This window comes from Electrophorus electricus, chromosome 16 (assembly GCF_041902795.1).
Source record: "Electrophorus electricus isolate QZ-2024a chromosome 16, ASM4190279v1, whole genome shotgun sequence".
Lineage (NCBI taxonomy): Eukaryota > Metazoa > Chordata > Actinopteri > Gymnotiformes > Gymnotidae > Electrophorus > Electrophorus electricus.
Window position 1 is genome coordinate 21,371,421 of NC_137512.1, and position 20,032 is coordinate 21,391,452.

The window sequence follows — 20,032 nt, forward strand, 5'->3', positions numbered from 1 at the left end:
AGAGAGAGAGAGAGAGAGAGAGAGAGAGAGAGAGAGAGAGAGAGAGAGAGTGTCTAAGAAGGAGAAAAATGCACTCAGACATAATCTTTCTGAAATTATATTCCACATAGACACTTAGTTGTCATTGATTGATGGGGACATTTGCCAAATGTACTGGGCACCCAGTAAAGCAGAACTAGTTGTGAATTGGGGCTGGGAGTTGGAGGATTATGATGTGTTTTTCTTAAATGAACAGATTGATTAAAGAAAGGTCTCTAAAGAAATGCCAGTGTTGCCAACATGAGGAATTCTGCCATCAAAATGCCTTGTTTAATAAAGAACTGGCATTTGGCTGTGACAGAGAAACACTGAACCGAACTTCATCATAATCTATTGTCTGGATGGGTGTGCTGTAGATTTTGAGTTAGATACTGGGAAGTGAAAGGACAAAAGGGATCAAATCCTTAAAAAAAACATTTGTAATCTGGTTAATGTCAAGGGCTTGTGCAAAATGTCCAACACAACACAATATTTTCAAACTTCATCACTTTTATATTTGATTGCATAAAAATCAATGAGTCCAAATCAATGTTTAGTTTTCACAAAAAAAGTGATTTTATAAGAAGTCAACTTATACAAGTTTCAAGTTTGGTTTATTTGTCACATACATAGTCATACACAGTATAACCCGCAGTGAAATGGTTGCATAACAAGTAAATGACATGAGAAATTTGTCATTGTAAGAAGATAAAACTTTATCACATAAAAAATATACACTGCTGTTGTATCTTTGTCACTATTATTACAACATAATTCTTTAAAAGATATAGTGTGATATTTTGTAAAGATCTAAAATATCTAACAAAATATTACAATATTTTTATGAAAAAAATCAGTAGGGGGCAGTGTCACATCACATCGGAAATCACCCACTTCCTTCACTATTCACACTTTAGTCATCAACCAAATGTGTGTGTGTGTGTGTGTGTGTGTGCGCGCAAATTACCAATACAAATTGGCAGCACTACTATATTTTCTGAGATTTAGTTTTGTAGAACTGTGTGAATCACGTAGTAAGGATCTACATACTGAAAATGATGAGTACATAGTACAAACATTTCCATATGTCTGTATAAACTCTTACACACACACACACACACACACACACACACACACACACACACACACACACACAGAGCATTCTGGTGGAAAAGCAGGAGTGACCTGTCATGCAGACAGAGGTCAGATGATGGATGACATGTGGGTGGTTCTGTCACTTGGGGGAAAAAGCCCTGGAGGCTGGCTCTGGGCTGTGCCAACAATAACATCCTTAAATAAAACGGAAAGCATCCACATATCCCACCACCACTCCACTCATTGTGAAGCTGAGAAGTAAGCAGTGGGCACAGCTCTGTATAAGCACTGTACAATTAGAGTGAACGCCACAAACAAAGACCATTGTTCCGTAATGGCATTGTAAAATAGGGAAAAATCCCCAACCATGCTGTGTTTCTGCAAATTGGAAACAAATGGAGAACAAAAAACATCATGGTTGATTTGTGTGCAAGAAAAAAGACAGGTTTGGAGAACACCCCAGCTCTAAAATGATGCTCTGACCACATTTGTCATGGGAAATTGAATAGTTTAAACAGTGCATTTTTTAAGAGTAATGGGAGTTGACAAGCACTCATTGTCCTCTAATCCTCTTTAATTCAATCCAGAATGCACTGGTTTTTTCAGGCAAGCCTTGCCAGCAAGACTTTATTACACATGTTGATATTCTGCATGAAAATCTGTTTACTGTACTTTTGCATCAGGTGCATGCGTGACAGTGTAGATGTATGTGAGGCTTAGTGTAGGATGTCAAAGCTTGCGCTCTATGTAAAACACATTTTGATTCATTGTTTGAACACACACTTTTACTAAAGTACAGACACTGCAGTTATTCCCTGGAATCTTTATGTGTAAAAGCATTCATTTGGATACTAGTAAATTCTGTAAATGCTAGTTCTAAGTTAGTCTTTACAAATTGTTAGCATTAATCATTAAGTGTTGTACCATATGCTAAGTGTTTTACCTTATGCTACCTTATATCTTTTTAATAAATGCCTGACAATTTTGTGGACTGCTTAAATCCATTATATCTCATTTCAGTAGGACTTGGAAAGGAAGAGTTAAATCCAAAGCCAGTTCACGACATCTTCCTGTCATATCTATGTGTTCTGGGCCTGAAAGCATCTGCTCTTTTATAGCCAAATTCAATTAGCAATTTAGCCGAATAAAAAAAGAGGTGAAAACATCTGGAGTCGTTACTTGTTAATGTGATAAATTGTGGGACAAGGAAGATGAGAAAATATGCCAGTGGGTGATTTTCAAGGACACAGGCTGTTAGAGTGCTTCCTACATGACTGTTCCACAGATAAATCCAGAAAGCGCAAAAAGCTGAACAAACAATATGAGAAAAGTTGCAGCAGAATATCTAATAACCTCCAAAAGGAGTGTACTGACTCATAACAATTAATGTGCACAAATATGCACAATATTTCCTGTATGACTATACATAAATAGCAGAACATCTGAAGTAATATGAAATGTTGAAATGTTTGTGCCATTGAAAGTCACTGATTTGTTAAAAAATAAAATAAAGGCATAAAAGCAGAGGATAACCTGTTAAATGTGAAATGGTTGTAATAGATTTCTCTGGTATTTTGTGTCTTCTCATGCCCCCAGACTGTCTGTGAGGAAAACAATGTACAGCTGACAAAAATACTGTTGGACTGAAGGGGAAAAATGATTCCATAACAAAGAGAAAAAAAATGTTGGGAAGAGAAATAAGGCAAGCAAATGAGATCCAGCTGTAGAAGCATTGAGAGAGAGAGAGAGAGAGAGAGAGAGAGAGGGAGAGAGAGAGAGATAGTGGGAGAGAGAGATAGTGGGAAGGAGAGAGAGAGGTAGTGGGAGAGAGAGAGAGATAGTGGGAGAGAAAGATATAGAGAGAGATATTCTGTTCAAAAGTTGACACTTAATTAGCTAGGCCACAAGGGGGTGTAATGGCTATACAAACGTGGCAACAACAGTATCTCTATTTCACTGTCACTCAGTGCATGCAACCTACTGTGAATTCTCATAGATTCTACATTTCAAACTTATTATAATCGTGAGCAGTAGTTTTCATGGGAATGAACAGCTTTGAAAGAAGTAACATAGCCACCTAGCATAGGTTGTACTAGCTAACAAAAAGCATAGCAAATATAAGTGTAGTTCTTCCTAGCTCTTGATTATAGTTAGAGTAGCCATAGGCCCTTAAAGACCTGTTGCTTTCCAAAAAAGGTTGCCAGATGCAGTGATTCCTGACTGGGGCTTTATTAAAGGCAGAAATTGCAGGCAAACTGTGAATGATGTCATTTAAAATGCGTAGGTTTTATATAAACAGCCGAGATGTACTGAGCCAGAGAAATAAAGATGGGGTCAGCTGGGGTCAGCTCAGGGGTTTACTGGCGCTCCTGTGCCAGTCCGCAATTAGAAATGCTCTCTACGTGGAAAATATTCTAAAAGTAAATATGAGGTATGTGGGGGGTTTTATTCATGAAAGATTATGTTTATTTAGTATGAAATCACATATAAAATGTAATGGAAAACTGATCTCTATTTTTGCCATTATTGGCATTATTAGTCAAGGCTGTAATTTGGTATCATGAAGTTGACGAGGAAATAAAGAAACATGCCTCAGGATGAATTTTGCTCTTTTTTTTTGAGTGAACTCATATGCTATAACATGAAAACCAACCTCCATGCTGAAGAAGAAGCGATGCAACCTTCATGACCTGTTGCGCCTGAATGAGGAGAGAACACCTGTACAAAAATGGCTCTGCGCTCAGGCTCACGGGTTATATTCCCCATGTTTTTGACACTGTTCTGGGATTTGAGAAGCAGCTAATGCCTCAAGGTGTTTAAAAGGAAAACTGACAGGGGTCGAAAGCCAGTCGTACTGCATCGTAAGCATCAGCTGTAAATTCCAAAAGCGGGCTCCATGAGTAAGTGAAGGTCTTGACTGTACTTGGTATTCTGGTCCTGCCTGGATTTGATGTTATCCTTTTCTATTACCATTCCAGAAAATATATCGTCCCCTGGTATCTCTTATCACTCAAGGCAGTGCTCACAGGTGCTACTGGGCCTGGTGCTGTTTTGCTTCTACACCTAACCATTCATTGGGTCTCAGAACCTTTTAAACCACAATACTCAACTTTATCTCATTTTCTTCATCCTCTTTTCATTATCTCTTACATGTTGCAAATGCAAAAGTGCACGTGTGAGGGAGGAAACCCTGCCCCTCTGTAGAAGATAGTTGCTAAATGAAAGTGTAACGGTTGTGGGGACTTGACCATCGGTTCAGAAACGGAAGTCTCTAAACCCTGAAGCGTGAATCGTAAATCTCAGTTCTTGGATGGTGACATTCAGATTTACGTTGTTAGGGTTAGGGTTTGATGTAGTTTGGTCAGTTTGCTCAGAGATGGTCTGGCCTTTGTGATCCCAGCACTGCACCTAGACGAAGTGCTCTGCGCTGGTGTCCATTAGCTACAAGTCCAGCTATTCAGCAAAGAAAAGTTGTCATAACAAATGTGCCCGGAAGCCAACTACCTCTGTGCCTAGTGCAGATCAGCTCTGTCCACTGCCTCCCTCTCCCACCGAGTTTTTTCACTTTCCTCTTTCACTTACTACATCCCCTCATCCTTCTTCATTTCCCCTGCAAACGTATGAAAATGCTCCGAGATGATTAACGCGGACTTAATGACTTGCAAAAACAACGTCGGCTCGAGAGTTTCCTCCATTCGACACTCCCCACCACACCCCCCTTCCCCCCAAACGAGGGAAAAATATCCCCATGCCTGGCTCTCATAAGGATTCATTACCCTGCGCTGAGGTTTCCAGGCCAGGCGAGGGAAGCGTTATTTCCCCTGTGTTGGCTCTCACATTGGCAGGGCCATTACTCTTAACACTTCTGCACTGGGGCTAATGGGGCAGCTTTACTGACAGAGAGCGGGTGGGGGGGTGGGGGGAGGCATGCGAGGGGGCTGAGCTGATATGGTAATTAGGGAAGGACGAGATTTGGGAATTCCAAATGGACAGAAAATGTGGAAACAGTGAAAACCGGGGGTGGGGGTAAAGGCAGCATTGGTTGTTCCTCGGTTTAGGAAACGTGCTGAGACCATTATGTTAGACAGTAATAGGAAATGACAAAATGTTTGTTTGTTAGGGTTGCATCAGACTGGTGTATTAGAATGTGAGCCTAGTTTTTTTTTCTGCATATGGTCTTCTTTGCATAATAGATGAATTATATACTATACAGTGCCATCTGTATGTAATTTTATAGTATCTCAATTTTTGTTGTGTTAGCGCTGTACTCTAGCACACTGGATTTGAAATCGAATAATAACTGGGGAAATTTTATAGAATGATAGCTTTATTTCAAGGGTATTTAAATAAACTCACAGATATTTATTTTTTTAAGAAACATTGTTTCTTTGTTAGAAATATGTGGTTAGTGTCAGTAGCTCATCTGTTATGCATGCTTTGTGTTATCCATCCTCTAACTGCTCATCAGTAGTCAGAGGACTGCTGTGTTCTGGCAGACCTCTGTCAACCCAGCAGTGATGGTGACACATGTACAAACCTCTGTAACAGTTCTGTGCCTGTTAATATGACCATCTTAACACCCTTACTTTAATCTGTGCTACTTCTAAAATGAACCTATCAGACCTATGAGAGAAGTTCAAAATTAAAATGATTAAATTAAGACTAGACTAAGAATTTTCAATTGTGAATACATTTGGCACTGCAGTTTAGTCTGGGAAGACTGGGAGTAAGGCAAAATCTGTGTCCAGGAACTAAACCCAAATATTCCCCTAATGGACTTATTTGTTGATTTAGTCAGAACTTTTCAGCTTTTTGGTGGCATGATTTACTTGTCATTGGTACAGCTTTGACTCTTATGTTGAGAAACAACAGCAACAGAGTCTAGATACAAATGTCACATGCAGAATAAACACTAGACCTTCGGTTTCGTGCATAAACTAATAAACTAAGATTAACCAATGTAATGACACACAGCTGGGCAATAAACAATGAAACTATCAACTGTACAATTATGCTGGTCCCCTGAAATAAAGGGTGTAAAAGGGTTGTGATTGCTATATTATTCACCCAGTGATATTCTGTACCTTAACCTGATTGTTTCATTTATTTCAGATCCACTGAGTTGGAGTACACAGCTCAAAACAACACATAGGACTGTCACAGTCCAATTACTTGCCCTCTAGGCTGTATATATGTCTGCAGTAAAGGTTTGGTACATTATGCATGGTTTATAGTCAGGACTGTGTACTGAGCTCATACTGGAATGAAGGACAGTGAAGAGTGAATAGACAGGTAATGTATGGCTCCGTTCATGCCAGCAAAGGATGCTGTGGTGGAAGATGGCATTGAGCAGAGCTCTTGCCACAGGCCATGCTGATATACTAGACCCACCCCAGCCTCAGTGAGCAGGGTAATTACAGGGGCAATTAAACTCAAATGTGAGTATATGAGACTGGGGGGGACCCCAAAACCCTGCATGCATCCTGTGGGGAAAAAGCAAAGGAAAAGCTGTTGTCATATCAAGCAAAAATAATTGTGTGTGTGTGTGTGAGAGAGAGAGAGAGAGAGAGAGAGTATATACATGCATCATTCCTGTTTAGGAGGTGAGTCATTGTGAAAGAGGAGACAGACCTACTGAACTAGGAGCTGAACTAATTAAAATGTCAAGTAAATTAGCAACCATGCTTAGCAGGGAAAGATAGATGTGAAACAGTGAAGTGTATCAGTTAGCACAGACAAAAACCTGTTCAACAAATTTTAGAGTAATGCATTATAAGACTGTTAGGCCTTAAGACCAAATTTGGGAAATGGTAACATAAAGATGTGTTTGATTTGCACTGATGCAGAAGTTAATACTTGCCACAGTAATTGACCACAGTGATTTGATAGGTTGCCATTTCCGTGTCCACACATAGTAAGTTAATTATCTAAACACAACCCAGGGAGTCACAGGGAGCCAACCCAACCCAAACAAAATAAAATAATTTGCATTTGTTTAAAGGAACAGATTTACTCCCTGATGATTTGTTAATATTTCATAGGCATAATATTATGCAAAATCATTCACATTTTAACTGGATCCTAAACAAAGTGGCTTTGTGGTTTTAATTGGGCTGTGTTTTAGTGTTAAATCACAATGGTAAATTGCCATGTTATGCCTCCACAGAGAGTTGTGTAATTTCAAATGCACTTGTTTTTTTGGATATACTAAATGTCTATAGGCCTAATGTTAGATATGACTTATATTGCAATGTTCAATATTTTTATATCCTGCTGCAGATCTTCCACACAGAATTTCTGGACAGTGCCTCCAGCTTTCCGGCATTCGTGCACTAATTGGATGAGTGCAGATTTTGGAATCAATGTTTGGAATTGATATTGCTTAGGGTCTTCAGCCTCTTTGATTTCATACAGTACATCTGCACACAGAGTGAAATCACACAGCAGCCAAAACCCAGTGTGAGACAACAGCCTTCCACTCTACTAGTGCTGATTGTACTGAAACATGGAACTATTGTTGGTGTTTTGACTCTCTGGGCTGACTAAAACACCAGTCATAGGTCAAAGTTTCAATCAAACTGTATTCTCAAAACAATACAGATAAAACCATAAAACTGACTCCAAACAGTTATTACAATTTAAATAAGGTTGTTTGCCTAGTGGTTACACACACACACCACAGAAAGAGAGGCCATTTTAGCATTCCTCAGCCTATCATAACTACATATTTCTGCTTTGTATTATGAGACCATTGTTTTCATGGAAGATAAACATGCCTGCAGACTGAGAAGCCTGTGAATCTCCTGGTGCACAAAGTCATCATCTCCCACAATGCACTGCTTCACCCTGTGCCCTTGACTTTCCCCAGTCCATAGTCTCAGCCAATCAGCCGCTTCCTCCTGGGACTAAACCTCATTAACTGCTCACAGAAAGATATTCTCTGTTTAATTGCCCCTCTTAATAGACCTGAGGAGCATGGAGGAGTGGCAGCTGTACACCCACACAAACACACACACACACACACACACACACACACACACACACACACACACACACACACACGCATGTGTTCGCAAACACACACACATGCACACACTCATACACACATGTCTGTGCACACATTCTACAGATACAGATATTACACTCCTGGTACAGATATACTGACATGCAAAGAAAATTGGCAATAGTTGCAAAATACTTCACTGTCTTTTTAAACCCCCCCCCCCCCCCAACAAGAAAAATGTTCTCCTCCCAAACACATATACACCACGTGTCACACACAATGCAACATCTAGACTGAGGAACTCAAGCTGACCCAGCTATCTCTGTCTTCTCTTCTGAGTTGTGCAGTCTTTTGTTGGACTGCATATTCACACAGGAGTTCTGGTGCACTGTTACAGCCAAGACCTTTACCTTCCTATGTTTAGAGGGACACATTCACAAAGTAACATAAAGCTTATATTAATTATACATTAGGTGAGCACTGCTGTTGTAAGAAAGTGTACGGTGTGGTATGAAAACGTCTGGTATTGCAGTGTCCAGAACTGACATAGTGTTTAAAGGTGTTACTGACGGGCACATGAAGCAAACACAAAAGAATCACAAAAGACTTCTTAATTAGTTGAGCTGCACCAGGTGAACAGGAAGTAGGAACAACACTGCGATGTGATGGCAGTGGTAATGCAGCCCTGCATAAACACTGATTCATAGCCTAACCTCTTTGCTCATGACTCGTCTTAATCTGCAGAAGTTTTCCTTCGGGAAATTTTCCTTCATGAATTGATGGAAGTACTTACCGCTCGCTATACACACATACAGTTCAAGATGTCTGCTAATTCAGCCCATGCACAGATTTTCCTTTGCGATTGGAGTGTCGGGGGGGAGCAAGGAGACCTGGGAAATGAAGTGCTGTGCATCGCACTGCTGCCTCTGGGACAGCAGCTTAGTGAGGCCTATCATCTGGGAGCCTTGGGCTGTAATTGCTTTTTGTGACTCCAGAAGAGTCGTAGCCAGAGATGGAGAGTGCTTTGCGTTCCACGGGAGATGCCGTGCCACGAATGGCTTCTATTAGTTTTCATGCAATGCTGGAGCTCCCTCACAAGGGGGATCTCTCCCATTTCCCATGTCCCTGCACAAAAGAGGAATTAGAGGCCTGTTTGAGAGGAGGTAAACAGGGCTGCTCCATGCAGAGGTGCACAGGGGGGTGGAGGCCAGGGGGCCTCACTGTCTCGTGCGGTCACAGCGAAGCCGTAAGGCAGTCAGCCAGCGGAAGCCAAGGTCAGATCTGAAGAAGTGCCGAGTCGCTGGGGACACAGGACGTGTTAAATGCTCTTATTTTAATCACTGCACTCTGCCTCTTTAGCACAGATGAATGGACCCAGTGGATATTGCACATGGGATGCTATTTCAGGGGAAGTGAACTGAGATGTTAAATCAGAGCTGGCGATATTTATACTGAGTTTATGCAATTATGGAATTTACCAGGTAAGGGTGTCCCAGATATATCAGCATCAGCTAATTGAGTGTAAATACAGGAAAGGTAAAGATGAATGCATATGGAGATGTTTTAACCCTCATCCAAAGCTACAAATATGCTCTCTCTCGCTCTCGCTCTCTCTCTCTCACACACACACACACACACACACACACACACACACACACACACACACACACACACAGAGAGGGCTGTCTGAACTCGGCCTAAGAAAGACCTTAATATAATTTATTTCTTATACTAGCAAATGAGCTAAATGAAAAAAAAAAGCATTGTTAAGAACTTTGTAGGAAAAAAAATGTATTTTCTTATATCAAACTGAAACAGAACTGATTTTTTGTCTTTGTGAGCTCTGTTACCTCACCTAGGTGTAACATGAGAATTGTCACAGTAGCTGCAGCAGTGCTTTTGATACATGATGGAGACTTTTCAAGGCAATGGGCAGACTAACTGGTGTTCACTTCCCATCAGGAAATGAGTGACATGATGCATCTGTCACATCTCCCACTCCCTCCAGCTTTCTTTCTCGGCTGTTTGAAGTCGCTCTTATGGAACAAAAACCCATCATGTCTGTCCTCACCTTGTTTGTTTGTTGTCTTCATGCCGCTGTGAGAATGTGGTAGCACACCCACCACCTCTCTCTTTGAGTAGTGGGACAACTGTACTCCCATTACTATCAAAGAAGGACATGTGGTGGTTAAGCACATGTAGTTCAGGCCATTATGACAGATGACAGATTCTCCTCTCCCTGAGTTCCATCTTCCTGCCGTACCAGTTCATGTAAGTCTCCGATTAAACACAGCCGAGACACAGATGCCCCTAAAGTGAACTGAGCAGGTTATGGGTTGAAGTCCCACTGCTCCGAGTCACCTTTATGTCACCAACTTCTCAGAGACAATGTCAGAACCGATTTGCCGAGCAGACAGCATTTGGTAAAATCAAGAAGTCAAGCAGATGAATGGAGCGTGATTTCTATTAGGAGTGAGTTGAAGCAGTATTTGAGCGCTGCACGTCTGGAGAGAGAACTAATGGCCAGGGGAAGTGAACCTCGTGTTTAGTGGCTCGTCACTGTCATAGCGAGTGGAGCGACAATAAAAAGTGACAAACCTCTGTGCCGTGGCACGGCGCAGAGTGACTTGTGCATTGTTTTTGACATCTTGCTGTAATCTTGGGAGATTATTCGGGGCGGAGGTAATTACTAGGAAATGCATCAGGAACAATTACATGACTGAGCTTTGCCTCGACAGGCCCGAACCATCACCGTCCATGGCAAATACAATCAAGTCAGCTTTCTTCTGGGAGTTTATTAACACTTAGCATGTGAAAAGACCTGAGAGAGACAGCCATGCTTGGCTGACCGCTGTACGTGAATATTTAATGGCATAACTGTATTATGTCTCCACATTTTAATTATTTTGGGAAGCCACAAAGGCTTATAAAACACACAAAAGTCATCTTTTCAGGACTGAGATAAACAAGAGACTGGCAAGAAAGTGAAGCTCTTGAGACCTGGCAGTAGAGACATATATCTCTCAGAACTCAGACATGCACACTTAAAAATGCGCACGCACACACACACACACACACACACACACAGAGCTTTTGTTCACCTGCATTCATAAAATGCACATCTTTAAAAGGTTCTATCATAATAAAACCCCATCTTACGTCTTCATGAATTTTCTTGTTGATATAGATGTCACGGACTTGTAAATGTGTGGTGTAAAGTGCACCAGGCTTTTGTTCAGCTGGTGACAGAGGGCTTTTAACGTTCGAGAAAGAGGCGGTGTCCTGGCTACACACAGGCGTCTTTAAGCGCGTTGAACACTGCCCCACAAGCTGCTCCCCTCCCATTTACATAATTCACCCGTTGCACCCATATGCTCACAGGACGGCCACAATTGTCTTTCTCATGGCTGCGTGAACGCTCCTCCTGTGCTGGGACACACAGGGAGATCCGTCCTGATCTGCAGCCGCTATTCGCGGCGCTCCCTCCCCAGCAGTGGCCCTGCTAATGCGGCCTTTGTCTGTCCGTATTAGCGAGCAGGAGACAGCCCACTAAGCGCTACAGATAAGCATACAAGTGCAAAACAGGATCAACATTCTCTCCCTATTTCTCTGCCTCTCTGTCTCTATCTATCTCTCTCTTTCTCGCTCTGTTCCCTCTCACACACAGGGCCTCCCAGTGAGACTTGTCCCTGGTGGCAGGCGTCTTTCACAGCAGCTGGTGGGGTAGGGCAGGACTGGTGTCAGCGTTCCCAGAAGGGCGGCTGGGACGGGCTCCAGGGCCCGGGAGCAATTGCTTTCCCAGTGGGCCGCCGAGTAGCCCCAGATTAGCCTCGTCTATGGGCAGCCCCAGATTAGCCTCATTTACAAGGACACAGCGGCCCTCCAAGCTCGGTGGGGCAGCCAAGATGGCGGCAATAGCAGAGGGCACAGGATTTGTCAGACTGGCACTTTCAATGGGCATCCCAACAGTCACACTAAGCCCAAGACTGAACAATATCCACTTTGGAAATGCTGGAGGCATCCCATCAACCCCTCTCTTCACGTCTGCCCACGAACAGCGCACCTTTTCTCTTGTGCCAGTAAAGAGTTTGTGTGAATTGAATTGTGAAGCAGCTTGTTTATTCCAAACATCATGCCCATTCCCTGCCACTCCTCTAGTTTCAGTGTGGAAAACCTCGTTTGCGGTTTCCCTTGGCGCTTCTTCTCCGAGTGACCTAGACGTCTAGGTGATATGAGCACATCAAACCGAAAGAGGGCAGCATAGAGCCGTTGATAAGAACATGCACTCTTCGAGCTGCTTCTCACACGTTGAGCTGCTGAATTAAATTACAGGGGCTCATAACCATCTTCTTGCCAAATACATTTTCAAATGAACAGAAAGATATGACAAATGAAGAACAAAATCACTGTAAAAACCCGTGTATAGTATCAGAAAAGAAAATGGATATAAAACATCTAAAAGTCACTATGTGTAATCAAATTAAATGTTACTTTGCATATCTGAAGTAGTAGACAGTTCACCACAGGTCCATAAAATTTACTATATTGCAGTAAAATGTAAAAGGAATATTTCAACGTAACATTTCTTTGTGCACATATTAACACAATATATGTATTACATCAACATTTCACATAAGTATTATATAAAACGATAGTACACCATAAGATTGCCATAATATTCTCACACTTTGCATGTGCTACCTTATCTAATATAATTTCTTAAGATTATACATTGAAACAAGGTAGGACACACTCTGCATGAATGATTTATTGTAGTGTCGTAAAGGAAAAAACAAAACAAAAATGCATTGCAGTACTTAGTATCTAGTATTGCATACATTATTATACAGTAATGTGATTTGCAACACAGTTAGAAATAGCTATGCAGTTAGAAATGTGGCCTAAAATTTCATCTACTTAATCTCTCCCGGTTATAAATGTGTTCAGTATTTTCTTCTTTTTCAGTGGAATATGGCTACGCCTAATCTCAGCTGTTGAATGTAATGCTTGAAATTAAATATAAGCGAAACAATATCAAATCAAATATTATTCCAGCACAGACACAAATTTGTAGTCCAAGTTCTTGACTGACACTGTTGTGAAAACATGCCATCAGATTCTAGGAAGTGCTAGAATGGAATGTTCTCTTTCTCTCTCTCTCTTTTTCTCTCTCACTCTCCTAATTTCCAACGAGGTATTTGAGGAGCACAATTGGACGGTGCCAGTAAAAGCCATGGCTCCAGCTGACGAAAGATCAGTTTGGATGTAAACATTATCCTGGAGATGTTTATGGACCACGCCAAATGGCAGCATGCATTGTTTACCCACCCCCTAGTATGAACACTAGAAGAAGTCATATTCAACTTGCTTTCAGCACAACATCATACAATTTTAATGACTCTTAAGCATCACATTTTTCTTCCTTTTCTTCTGAAGACACGACGACTTAATATGCATCAGCACCACTTGTTGGTCTGTGGTGACATTTTTATAATTCCATACCAGGCTCTGGTATTTATTTATGCACAACAGGCCATATTTTTGTTGAAAAATGGCGCAATCCTGCCATGGCACGATTGCTGGCATTTCAGAACGCTGACAGATTTTAAGTGCCCGTTCGCCTGCGCAGAGATGAAAATAAATAATTTTTTAATGAGCTTATAGGCTCCGTTGTTTACAGATCCAGCCCTGATATTTGAGCTGTAACTCATGTTTACTCTGAAAGTTGGGCAGTGCTCAGCGGAGAGACAGAACTCGCATGATAATCTTCTGAGATGAACTCTGCTTATGTGGTCACACTGGAGGCTGTTCTAATCACGTTCATAATTTTCTGATTAGGCTTCATAGTTTGTATTTACAAAAATGAAGTATGTCTCCTGTGGCCTGTTTATGTATATTCACAGTGCTGCCAAGATAGTATTGTAAAAGTCAAATGAGGCAGTGTTAGTAATGATGACGACAACAGCATTTTTAGTACTATATTTTATAAGAAAATGCCTACAGTCAAACACACACGCGCACACACACACACACACACACACACACACACACACACACACAGAGAGAGAGAGAGAGAGAGAGAGAGAGAGAGAGAATAAGGAGAGGGAAAACTATGCAATCCCCCCCCCCCCCCCCCGGCCCCCCTCTTCTGAAGTTAAAAGCACCTCCTTAAATGATCCTGCACACCATTATACAGGATTATAGAGAGGAGGCCAAATACAACAATCCCGACAGAATGGCTGGAAGTTTGGAACACTGATTCAGTAAACAGGGAAAATGGTTAATTCAAAGAATCCACTGGCCAAAGACCCACTGGAAGCTCTGTCCTGACACAGCAGGGAAACGGCTTTGGCTAAAGAATACAAATGCCGAAGATGATCCAGAGAAGGTTGGAGACATTCTCGGCTCTCCTGAGCGAAGCACCGCTGGCTCTGCTCTCAGGATGTGGAGCAGGAGCAGGAGCAGGGGCTAGCGTTCGGCGGTGGCCGGCGTTACGGCGCGGTGTTCAGCCGAGTCAGCCGCCAGGGGACCGCGAGGGGACAGATGCTTCTTTAAAAATAGCCGAGGGCAGCTGGCGTGCGCGGTCTTTCAGCAGGGCCCGCCCCGCCGCCGCCCCCGGCACGGAAGGGCGGCTCCCAGCATCCGAGCTCCAGGCCCGAGCGGGAAAGGTTAATGCGGGCCCACAGGTTTAGGCCCAGGCATCTTCCATTACTGCCTCGCAGCAGTATGGGTTACAAAATTGCCGGCTGCGCCGCGGAGGAGTTCCCGCTTGCCCACCGAGAGACGGTCGCGGAAATAATTTACGGCCATTAGCTCCTCTGCCCCAGCACGCAGCGGCGAGTCGCAAGAACACTCATAACATATTAATGGATAGTAATTCATTTGATATGCTTTCACAAGTCTCTCCCTAAAGCCCACCTGCGATGCACGATAACAATGTGTGAAGCGATTTTGGCCACACACCGCAGGACTACGCCAGCGTGAAGGCGTCCGAGCGCCTGGTGTGTATGTGCAGATCCGCCGCAGGTTTGCGTCACACTTAAAATGTGTTTTGCGGTTAACTTACACCACATCTTTGTATCATCTCTAGCACTGACATAGCAATTGCTGCAACTGAGTGATTCCAATATGACTCTATTATTATCATTAAATAAAGAAAATAAAGGATAACTCCAATAAAAGCAAGCGTCTTTTCTTTTTTTTTTCTCAACAGCACTGTCACGCTAACAATGAGGGCTCATAGCCTAGAGACTGATTAATGTCTTTACTATGAAGCAACCAATTAGAGGCGTGTAAGCAAGCAGAGAAGTGCGTAGTGCTAATACCTCCGACCGAGACATATCTGCTCCACAGTTGTGTGTTGTCAGCCTGCCAGTAGACGCCCTTTGGTACAGGGCTTTGGTGTGACCCACAGTCAGCCTATTCACCTGTCACTCAGGGCGGCGTTTAGCTGCGACCCACTGCAAAACAGCCCCCACCAATTCCACCCTACCCTCCGCCCACCCACTATTAAAGCCTGTCACCTTGAGCTGGTCTTGGAGGGCCGTGCTCTTTATAAATCTTTGTTTAGAATAGTCTGGCCACACGTGTCCCCCTGCTACTGACAAATTATGAGCAAGTGGTGAATGAGTGTTCCTGACAAAGACAACCCATAAGGCCGCGCACCTCAAGAGGCAGCAGGCGACGTCACATTGCCTTGAGCTGGCTGCCCTTCTGATGGGGCTTCACTGAGGTAAAAAAGCAGCCACGTACCTCCCTGATAATATACAGGCATGCACACGCGCACACACACACACACACACACACACACACACACACACACACACACACACACACACACACACACACACACACAAACTAAATACAACTCAAATTATATTTCTTTCAAAAATTACCAGTAAGATCAAACAGCGAGATCACTATTCAGACATTTCTTTTGGCAGTTTTGGTTTGAGTGGTTGTCTAACCCCTCTTGGCAGAGTTGTGAGATCACTTGGGCACACGTGTAATAGAACTTGGGAATGCAGCTATCAAACTGTATTGTTAAGCTGCAGGTCTGTGCTATAATGTGGTGACAGAGCCCGGAGTAGATTTTATAACATCTTAGGCAAGTGCTTCCTGCGAAAACAAAGCTCTTAAGCACCCAATTTATGGCCCCTTACAGTTTGGCCTAATGCCTGTTTCTCTGGTTACTAAGGCAGTCTGCCTCTGGGTTACTGCTTAGCATTTGAAATAGAAGAAAATCTACATTGCACAGACATGTAGTGATAGCAGTACTTAACAAGAAGGATCTGAATTCTGTGCTATGAATAATGATACTGGGTGGAATAACCAAATATCTCTTTAATGGGAAACCACACTCAGAATAACACTGAGGGCCTCTGTTATTCTTCAACCTTTAACTTCGGCTTTCCCAAGAAAAAAAGCATTTATCACTGAGCAGTGAATGAACAGAGAAGCCTAGTGAAAAGCCAGATGACAAAACCAACTGTTGACCAAGAGTCATTCAGCAGAGTGAATAAGTGCTCGGCTAAAGTGCATACAAAGGGAGAAATGGCCCTGCTTGAGTGTGTCTACACAGATCTCCCTCACAGCGTAATAGAGAATAGACAGACTGTCACTGCAGCAAGACGTTTACTCTGATACACTTTCTCTTTGTCGTCCTCTCTCTCTCTCTCTCTCTCTCTCTCTCTCTGCAGTGTAATAATAACAACAATAATAACAACAATAATAATAATAACAATAATAATAATAATAATAATAATAATAATAATAATAATAACAATCATTTCTCCTCTCCCTCTTTTTTCTATTTCTTTCTTTCTACTTGTTCAAAGTTTTACTTTAGTCAATCTCCCTCTCACTCGATTAATTGCATTTGATTTGCAGAGACTGTGGTCATGACTAGTGGAAATGGAAACTTTGTTCGGGGACACAGTCTTAATGGTCTGACAAGGTTCATTCGGGTTCTCTCACGTCATCAGCTCCTCTCCGGTTCTGCCAGCCCACTTCTGATTTGTCCATTAGCCCGAGCTGCGCTCTCATTGGCTGAAGGGTTGGCTGGTGCGAGGAGTAGTTACAGACAGGTGTCAGGTCCATCCCCGAAGGTGTAAATTGTGTTTCCCCCAAGGGTGGCCCGCTCCTTCTGAATACACATGGAACAGAGGTTAACTGCAGACAACTTTAAGAGCACAGCGCCAACAGTGCCCGAGAGAAGCGCCCCCAAAGGACCTGGGAGAATGGATCCAGACTTTTTTTAGTGATGTTGAAGTACTTTGTGAAGGGGGCCTTGGAGGGGTAATGACTGTCACTGATCATAGGCTGACTAAAGCACAATTATCTCTTTAGTTTAGAACAAATCTGTTTAATGCCACTAAACAGTCTCAGAGCCATTTCATTGCATGGTTAGTTTTTAATCTTCATTAATACATATAATGTGTGAACGTGCATCCACATCTAATTCAGTTTTACCCGAAGAAATTAAATTAAATGAATGTGAATTCAAATGGAAGTCATTTGCCATGTAGAGAATAAGGTAAACAATATCTGCCATTTGTTGCTAACAGATGCTGAACGTTGAACATGAGCGTGCTGGGGCGCTACGATAAAGCCTACACCGCTGCTGTTACCGCACACTCCCCGGGTCAGAGTGATGTGTGCAGCGAGCACCAGCGCATGATTGGCAATAAAAAAAGGTGACTGTGACAGAGTGCGTCTTGTTCTCCTGACAGGTGGAGCGACGGGAAGCACATCCATGGGCCAAGTCAGGAGGAACGGGAATGAGGGAGAGGGAGAGAGAGCGAGAGAGGGAGAGAGAGGGAGAGGGGGAGAGAATCCCATGTTTTCTGATAATGATGTGTGCTCCTGCCTCGCCTGGATATGTCTGCTCTCTGAATGTTTTTTTATTTATTTATTTATTTTTTTATGACAGATGAACATGGCAAACTAAAAGGCCGTTTAAAGCTGTCAGGATTTGACAGCCATTACCCTTCCATTTACATGTCTGGGAGCATGCATCGTCAGAGAGACTCACCGTTGTGTGGTGCCTCAAGCTGTAATTAAGTACTGTCCCTCCCTCTCAGTCCACACACTGGGCAGCCAAAGATCAGGACGTCTTCCAAACGGATGTGTTATCTTGGGCACAGGTTCCTGTGTCTGCCAGCTCTACTGGCCGCGAGCACTTTCTTGCCACCTTCTCCTTTTGTTCACCACTCCAAGAAGGTTTTGCCTCACACCGATGCTGTCATGAGTTCAAGATTAGGTGCGCAGTTGTGTAGATTCTCGAACTAGACATTTAGATTTCAATTAGATTTGATTGCATATCCTTCTCCCATTCACTGTTACACTCACTAGAAAACAAAACAGACAAATGACAATAGAGAGAGATATATAGATAGAGATATATAGAGAGATATAAAGAGAGATACAGATAGAGAAGAGCGGGAGAAGAGAGGGAGGGAGAGAGAGAGAGAAGAGAGAGAAGAGATAGAGGAGAGAGAGATAAGAGAGAAGAGAGAGAAGAGAAGAGAGAGAGAGAAGAGAGAAGAGGCAGAAGAGAGAGAGAGAAGAGATAGATGAGAGAGAGAAGAGAGAGAAGAGAGAAGAGAGAAAGAGAGGAGAGAAGAGAGAAAGAGAGAGAAGAGAGAGAAGAGAGAGAGAGAAGAGAGAGAGAAGAGATAGATGAGAGAGAGAAGAGAGAGAAGAGAGAAAGAAAGAGAAGAGAGAAGAGAGAAGAGGCAGAAGAGAGAGAGAGAAGAGAGAGAGAAGAGAGAGAGGAGGGAGAAGAGAGAGAGAGAGAGAGAAGAGAGAAGAGAAAGAGAAGAGAGAAGAGGCAGAAGAGAGAGAAGAGAGAGAGAAGAGGCAGAAGAGAGAGATGAGGGAGAGAGAAGAGAAAGAGAGAGAAAGAGAAGAGAGAGAAGAGGCAGAAGAGAGAGAAGAGAGAGAGAGGGAGGAGAGAGAGAGAGAGAGAAAAGAGAGAAAAGAAGAGAGAGAAGAAAAGAGAAGAGAAGAGAAGAGAAGAGAAGAGAAGAGAAGAGAGAGAGAGGGAGGAGAGAGAGAGAGGGAGGAGAGAGAGAGAAAAGAAGAGAGAGAAGAGAAGAGAAAAGAAGAGAAGAGAGAGAGAGGGAGGAGAGAGAGAGAGAGAGGAGAGAGAGAGAGAGAGAGAGAGAGAGGGAGGAGAGAGAGAGAGAGAGAGAGGGCTCTGTAACTGTATCTGCTCTAGGTCACCTATGATCCTGAAAAATATCTCTATGTGTTTATGTATAGCAATATAATTACATGGGGTTACGTTCTAACAAGTGTATGTGGGTGTTGCAGCACATGTCACGGTAAAGGTCTCATTATCTCAAATTCCCTGTCCACTCCCTCTTTTGCATATTCATGAGTGCTCCTGTGGTACAGAGTACAAATCAGTTCCTCAGTAAGGCATGCGGTGGACGGTGTGTGGCATATGACAAGGGCTGAGTTTGTGCGTTTGTGAAAGGTACTACATAAATGTGGGCTATTATTATTATTATTATAAACATTTTGAAAGCAGTGAGCTTGCCCGAAAATCTCTGTTCATTTCACAAAGATGACTTGAGAAATAAAGACATTGTGAAGTTCTAACATCACAATAAATATTACAGTGTATGGAAATAATATGGCTGTTGACTTTAAGTGTGACTAATGGAGCCCAGAGCGTTCCAGAGAGCTTCATATAGTCCTTCACAGACGATATAACGGACAGGCCGCGTGGTGTATTGTCTGGTGTTTTGTCTGGCCTGGTCAAAGTCACTTCCCTAATTTAAGCAACATCTTTAAATGAAACCTTCCCTGTCTGCATCACTGATGAATAGATATAAAGGGGAACGGCAGCTGTGCAGAGCACCTTGAATTAATTTCCTGTGTCTACTACTGGACAGCCGCTGTTATGTT

The 20,032-nt window shown here is 42.7% G+C and overlaps 1 long non-coding RNA gene across 1 annotated transcript; it reads right to left on the reverse strand.

The window, feature by feature from the left end:
* Positions 1-16,439: 16,439 nt before the first annotated feature.
* LOC145651706 (uncharacterized) lies at positions 16,440-19,709 on the reverse strand. The gene is made up of 2 exons (XR_014117620.1): positions 18,150-19,709; positions 16,440-17,261 (listed from the first exon to the last, which is right to left on the reverse strand). It is a non-coding gene; the product is annotated as an uncharacterized LOC145651706 (long non-coding RNA).
* Between the last annotated feature and the right edge of the window lie 323 nt (positions 19,710-20,032).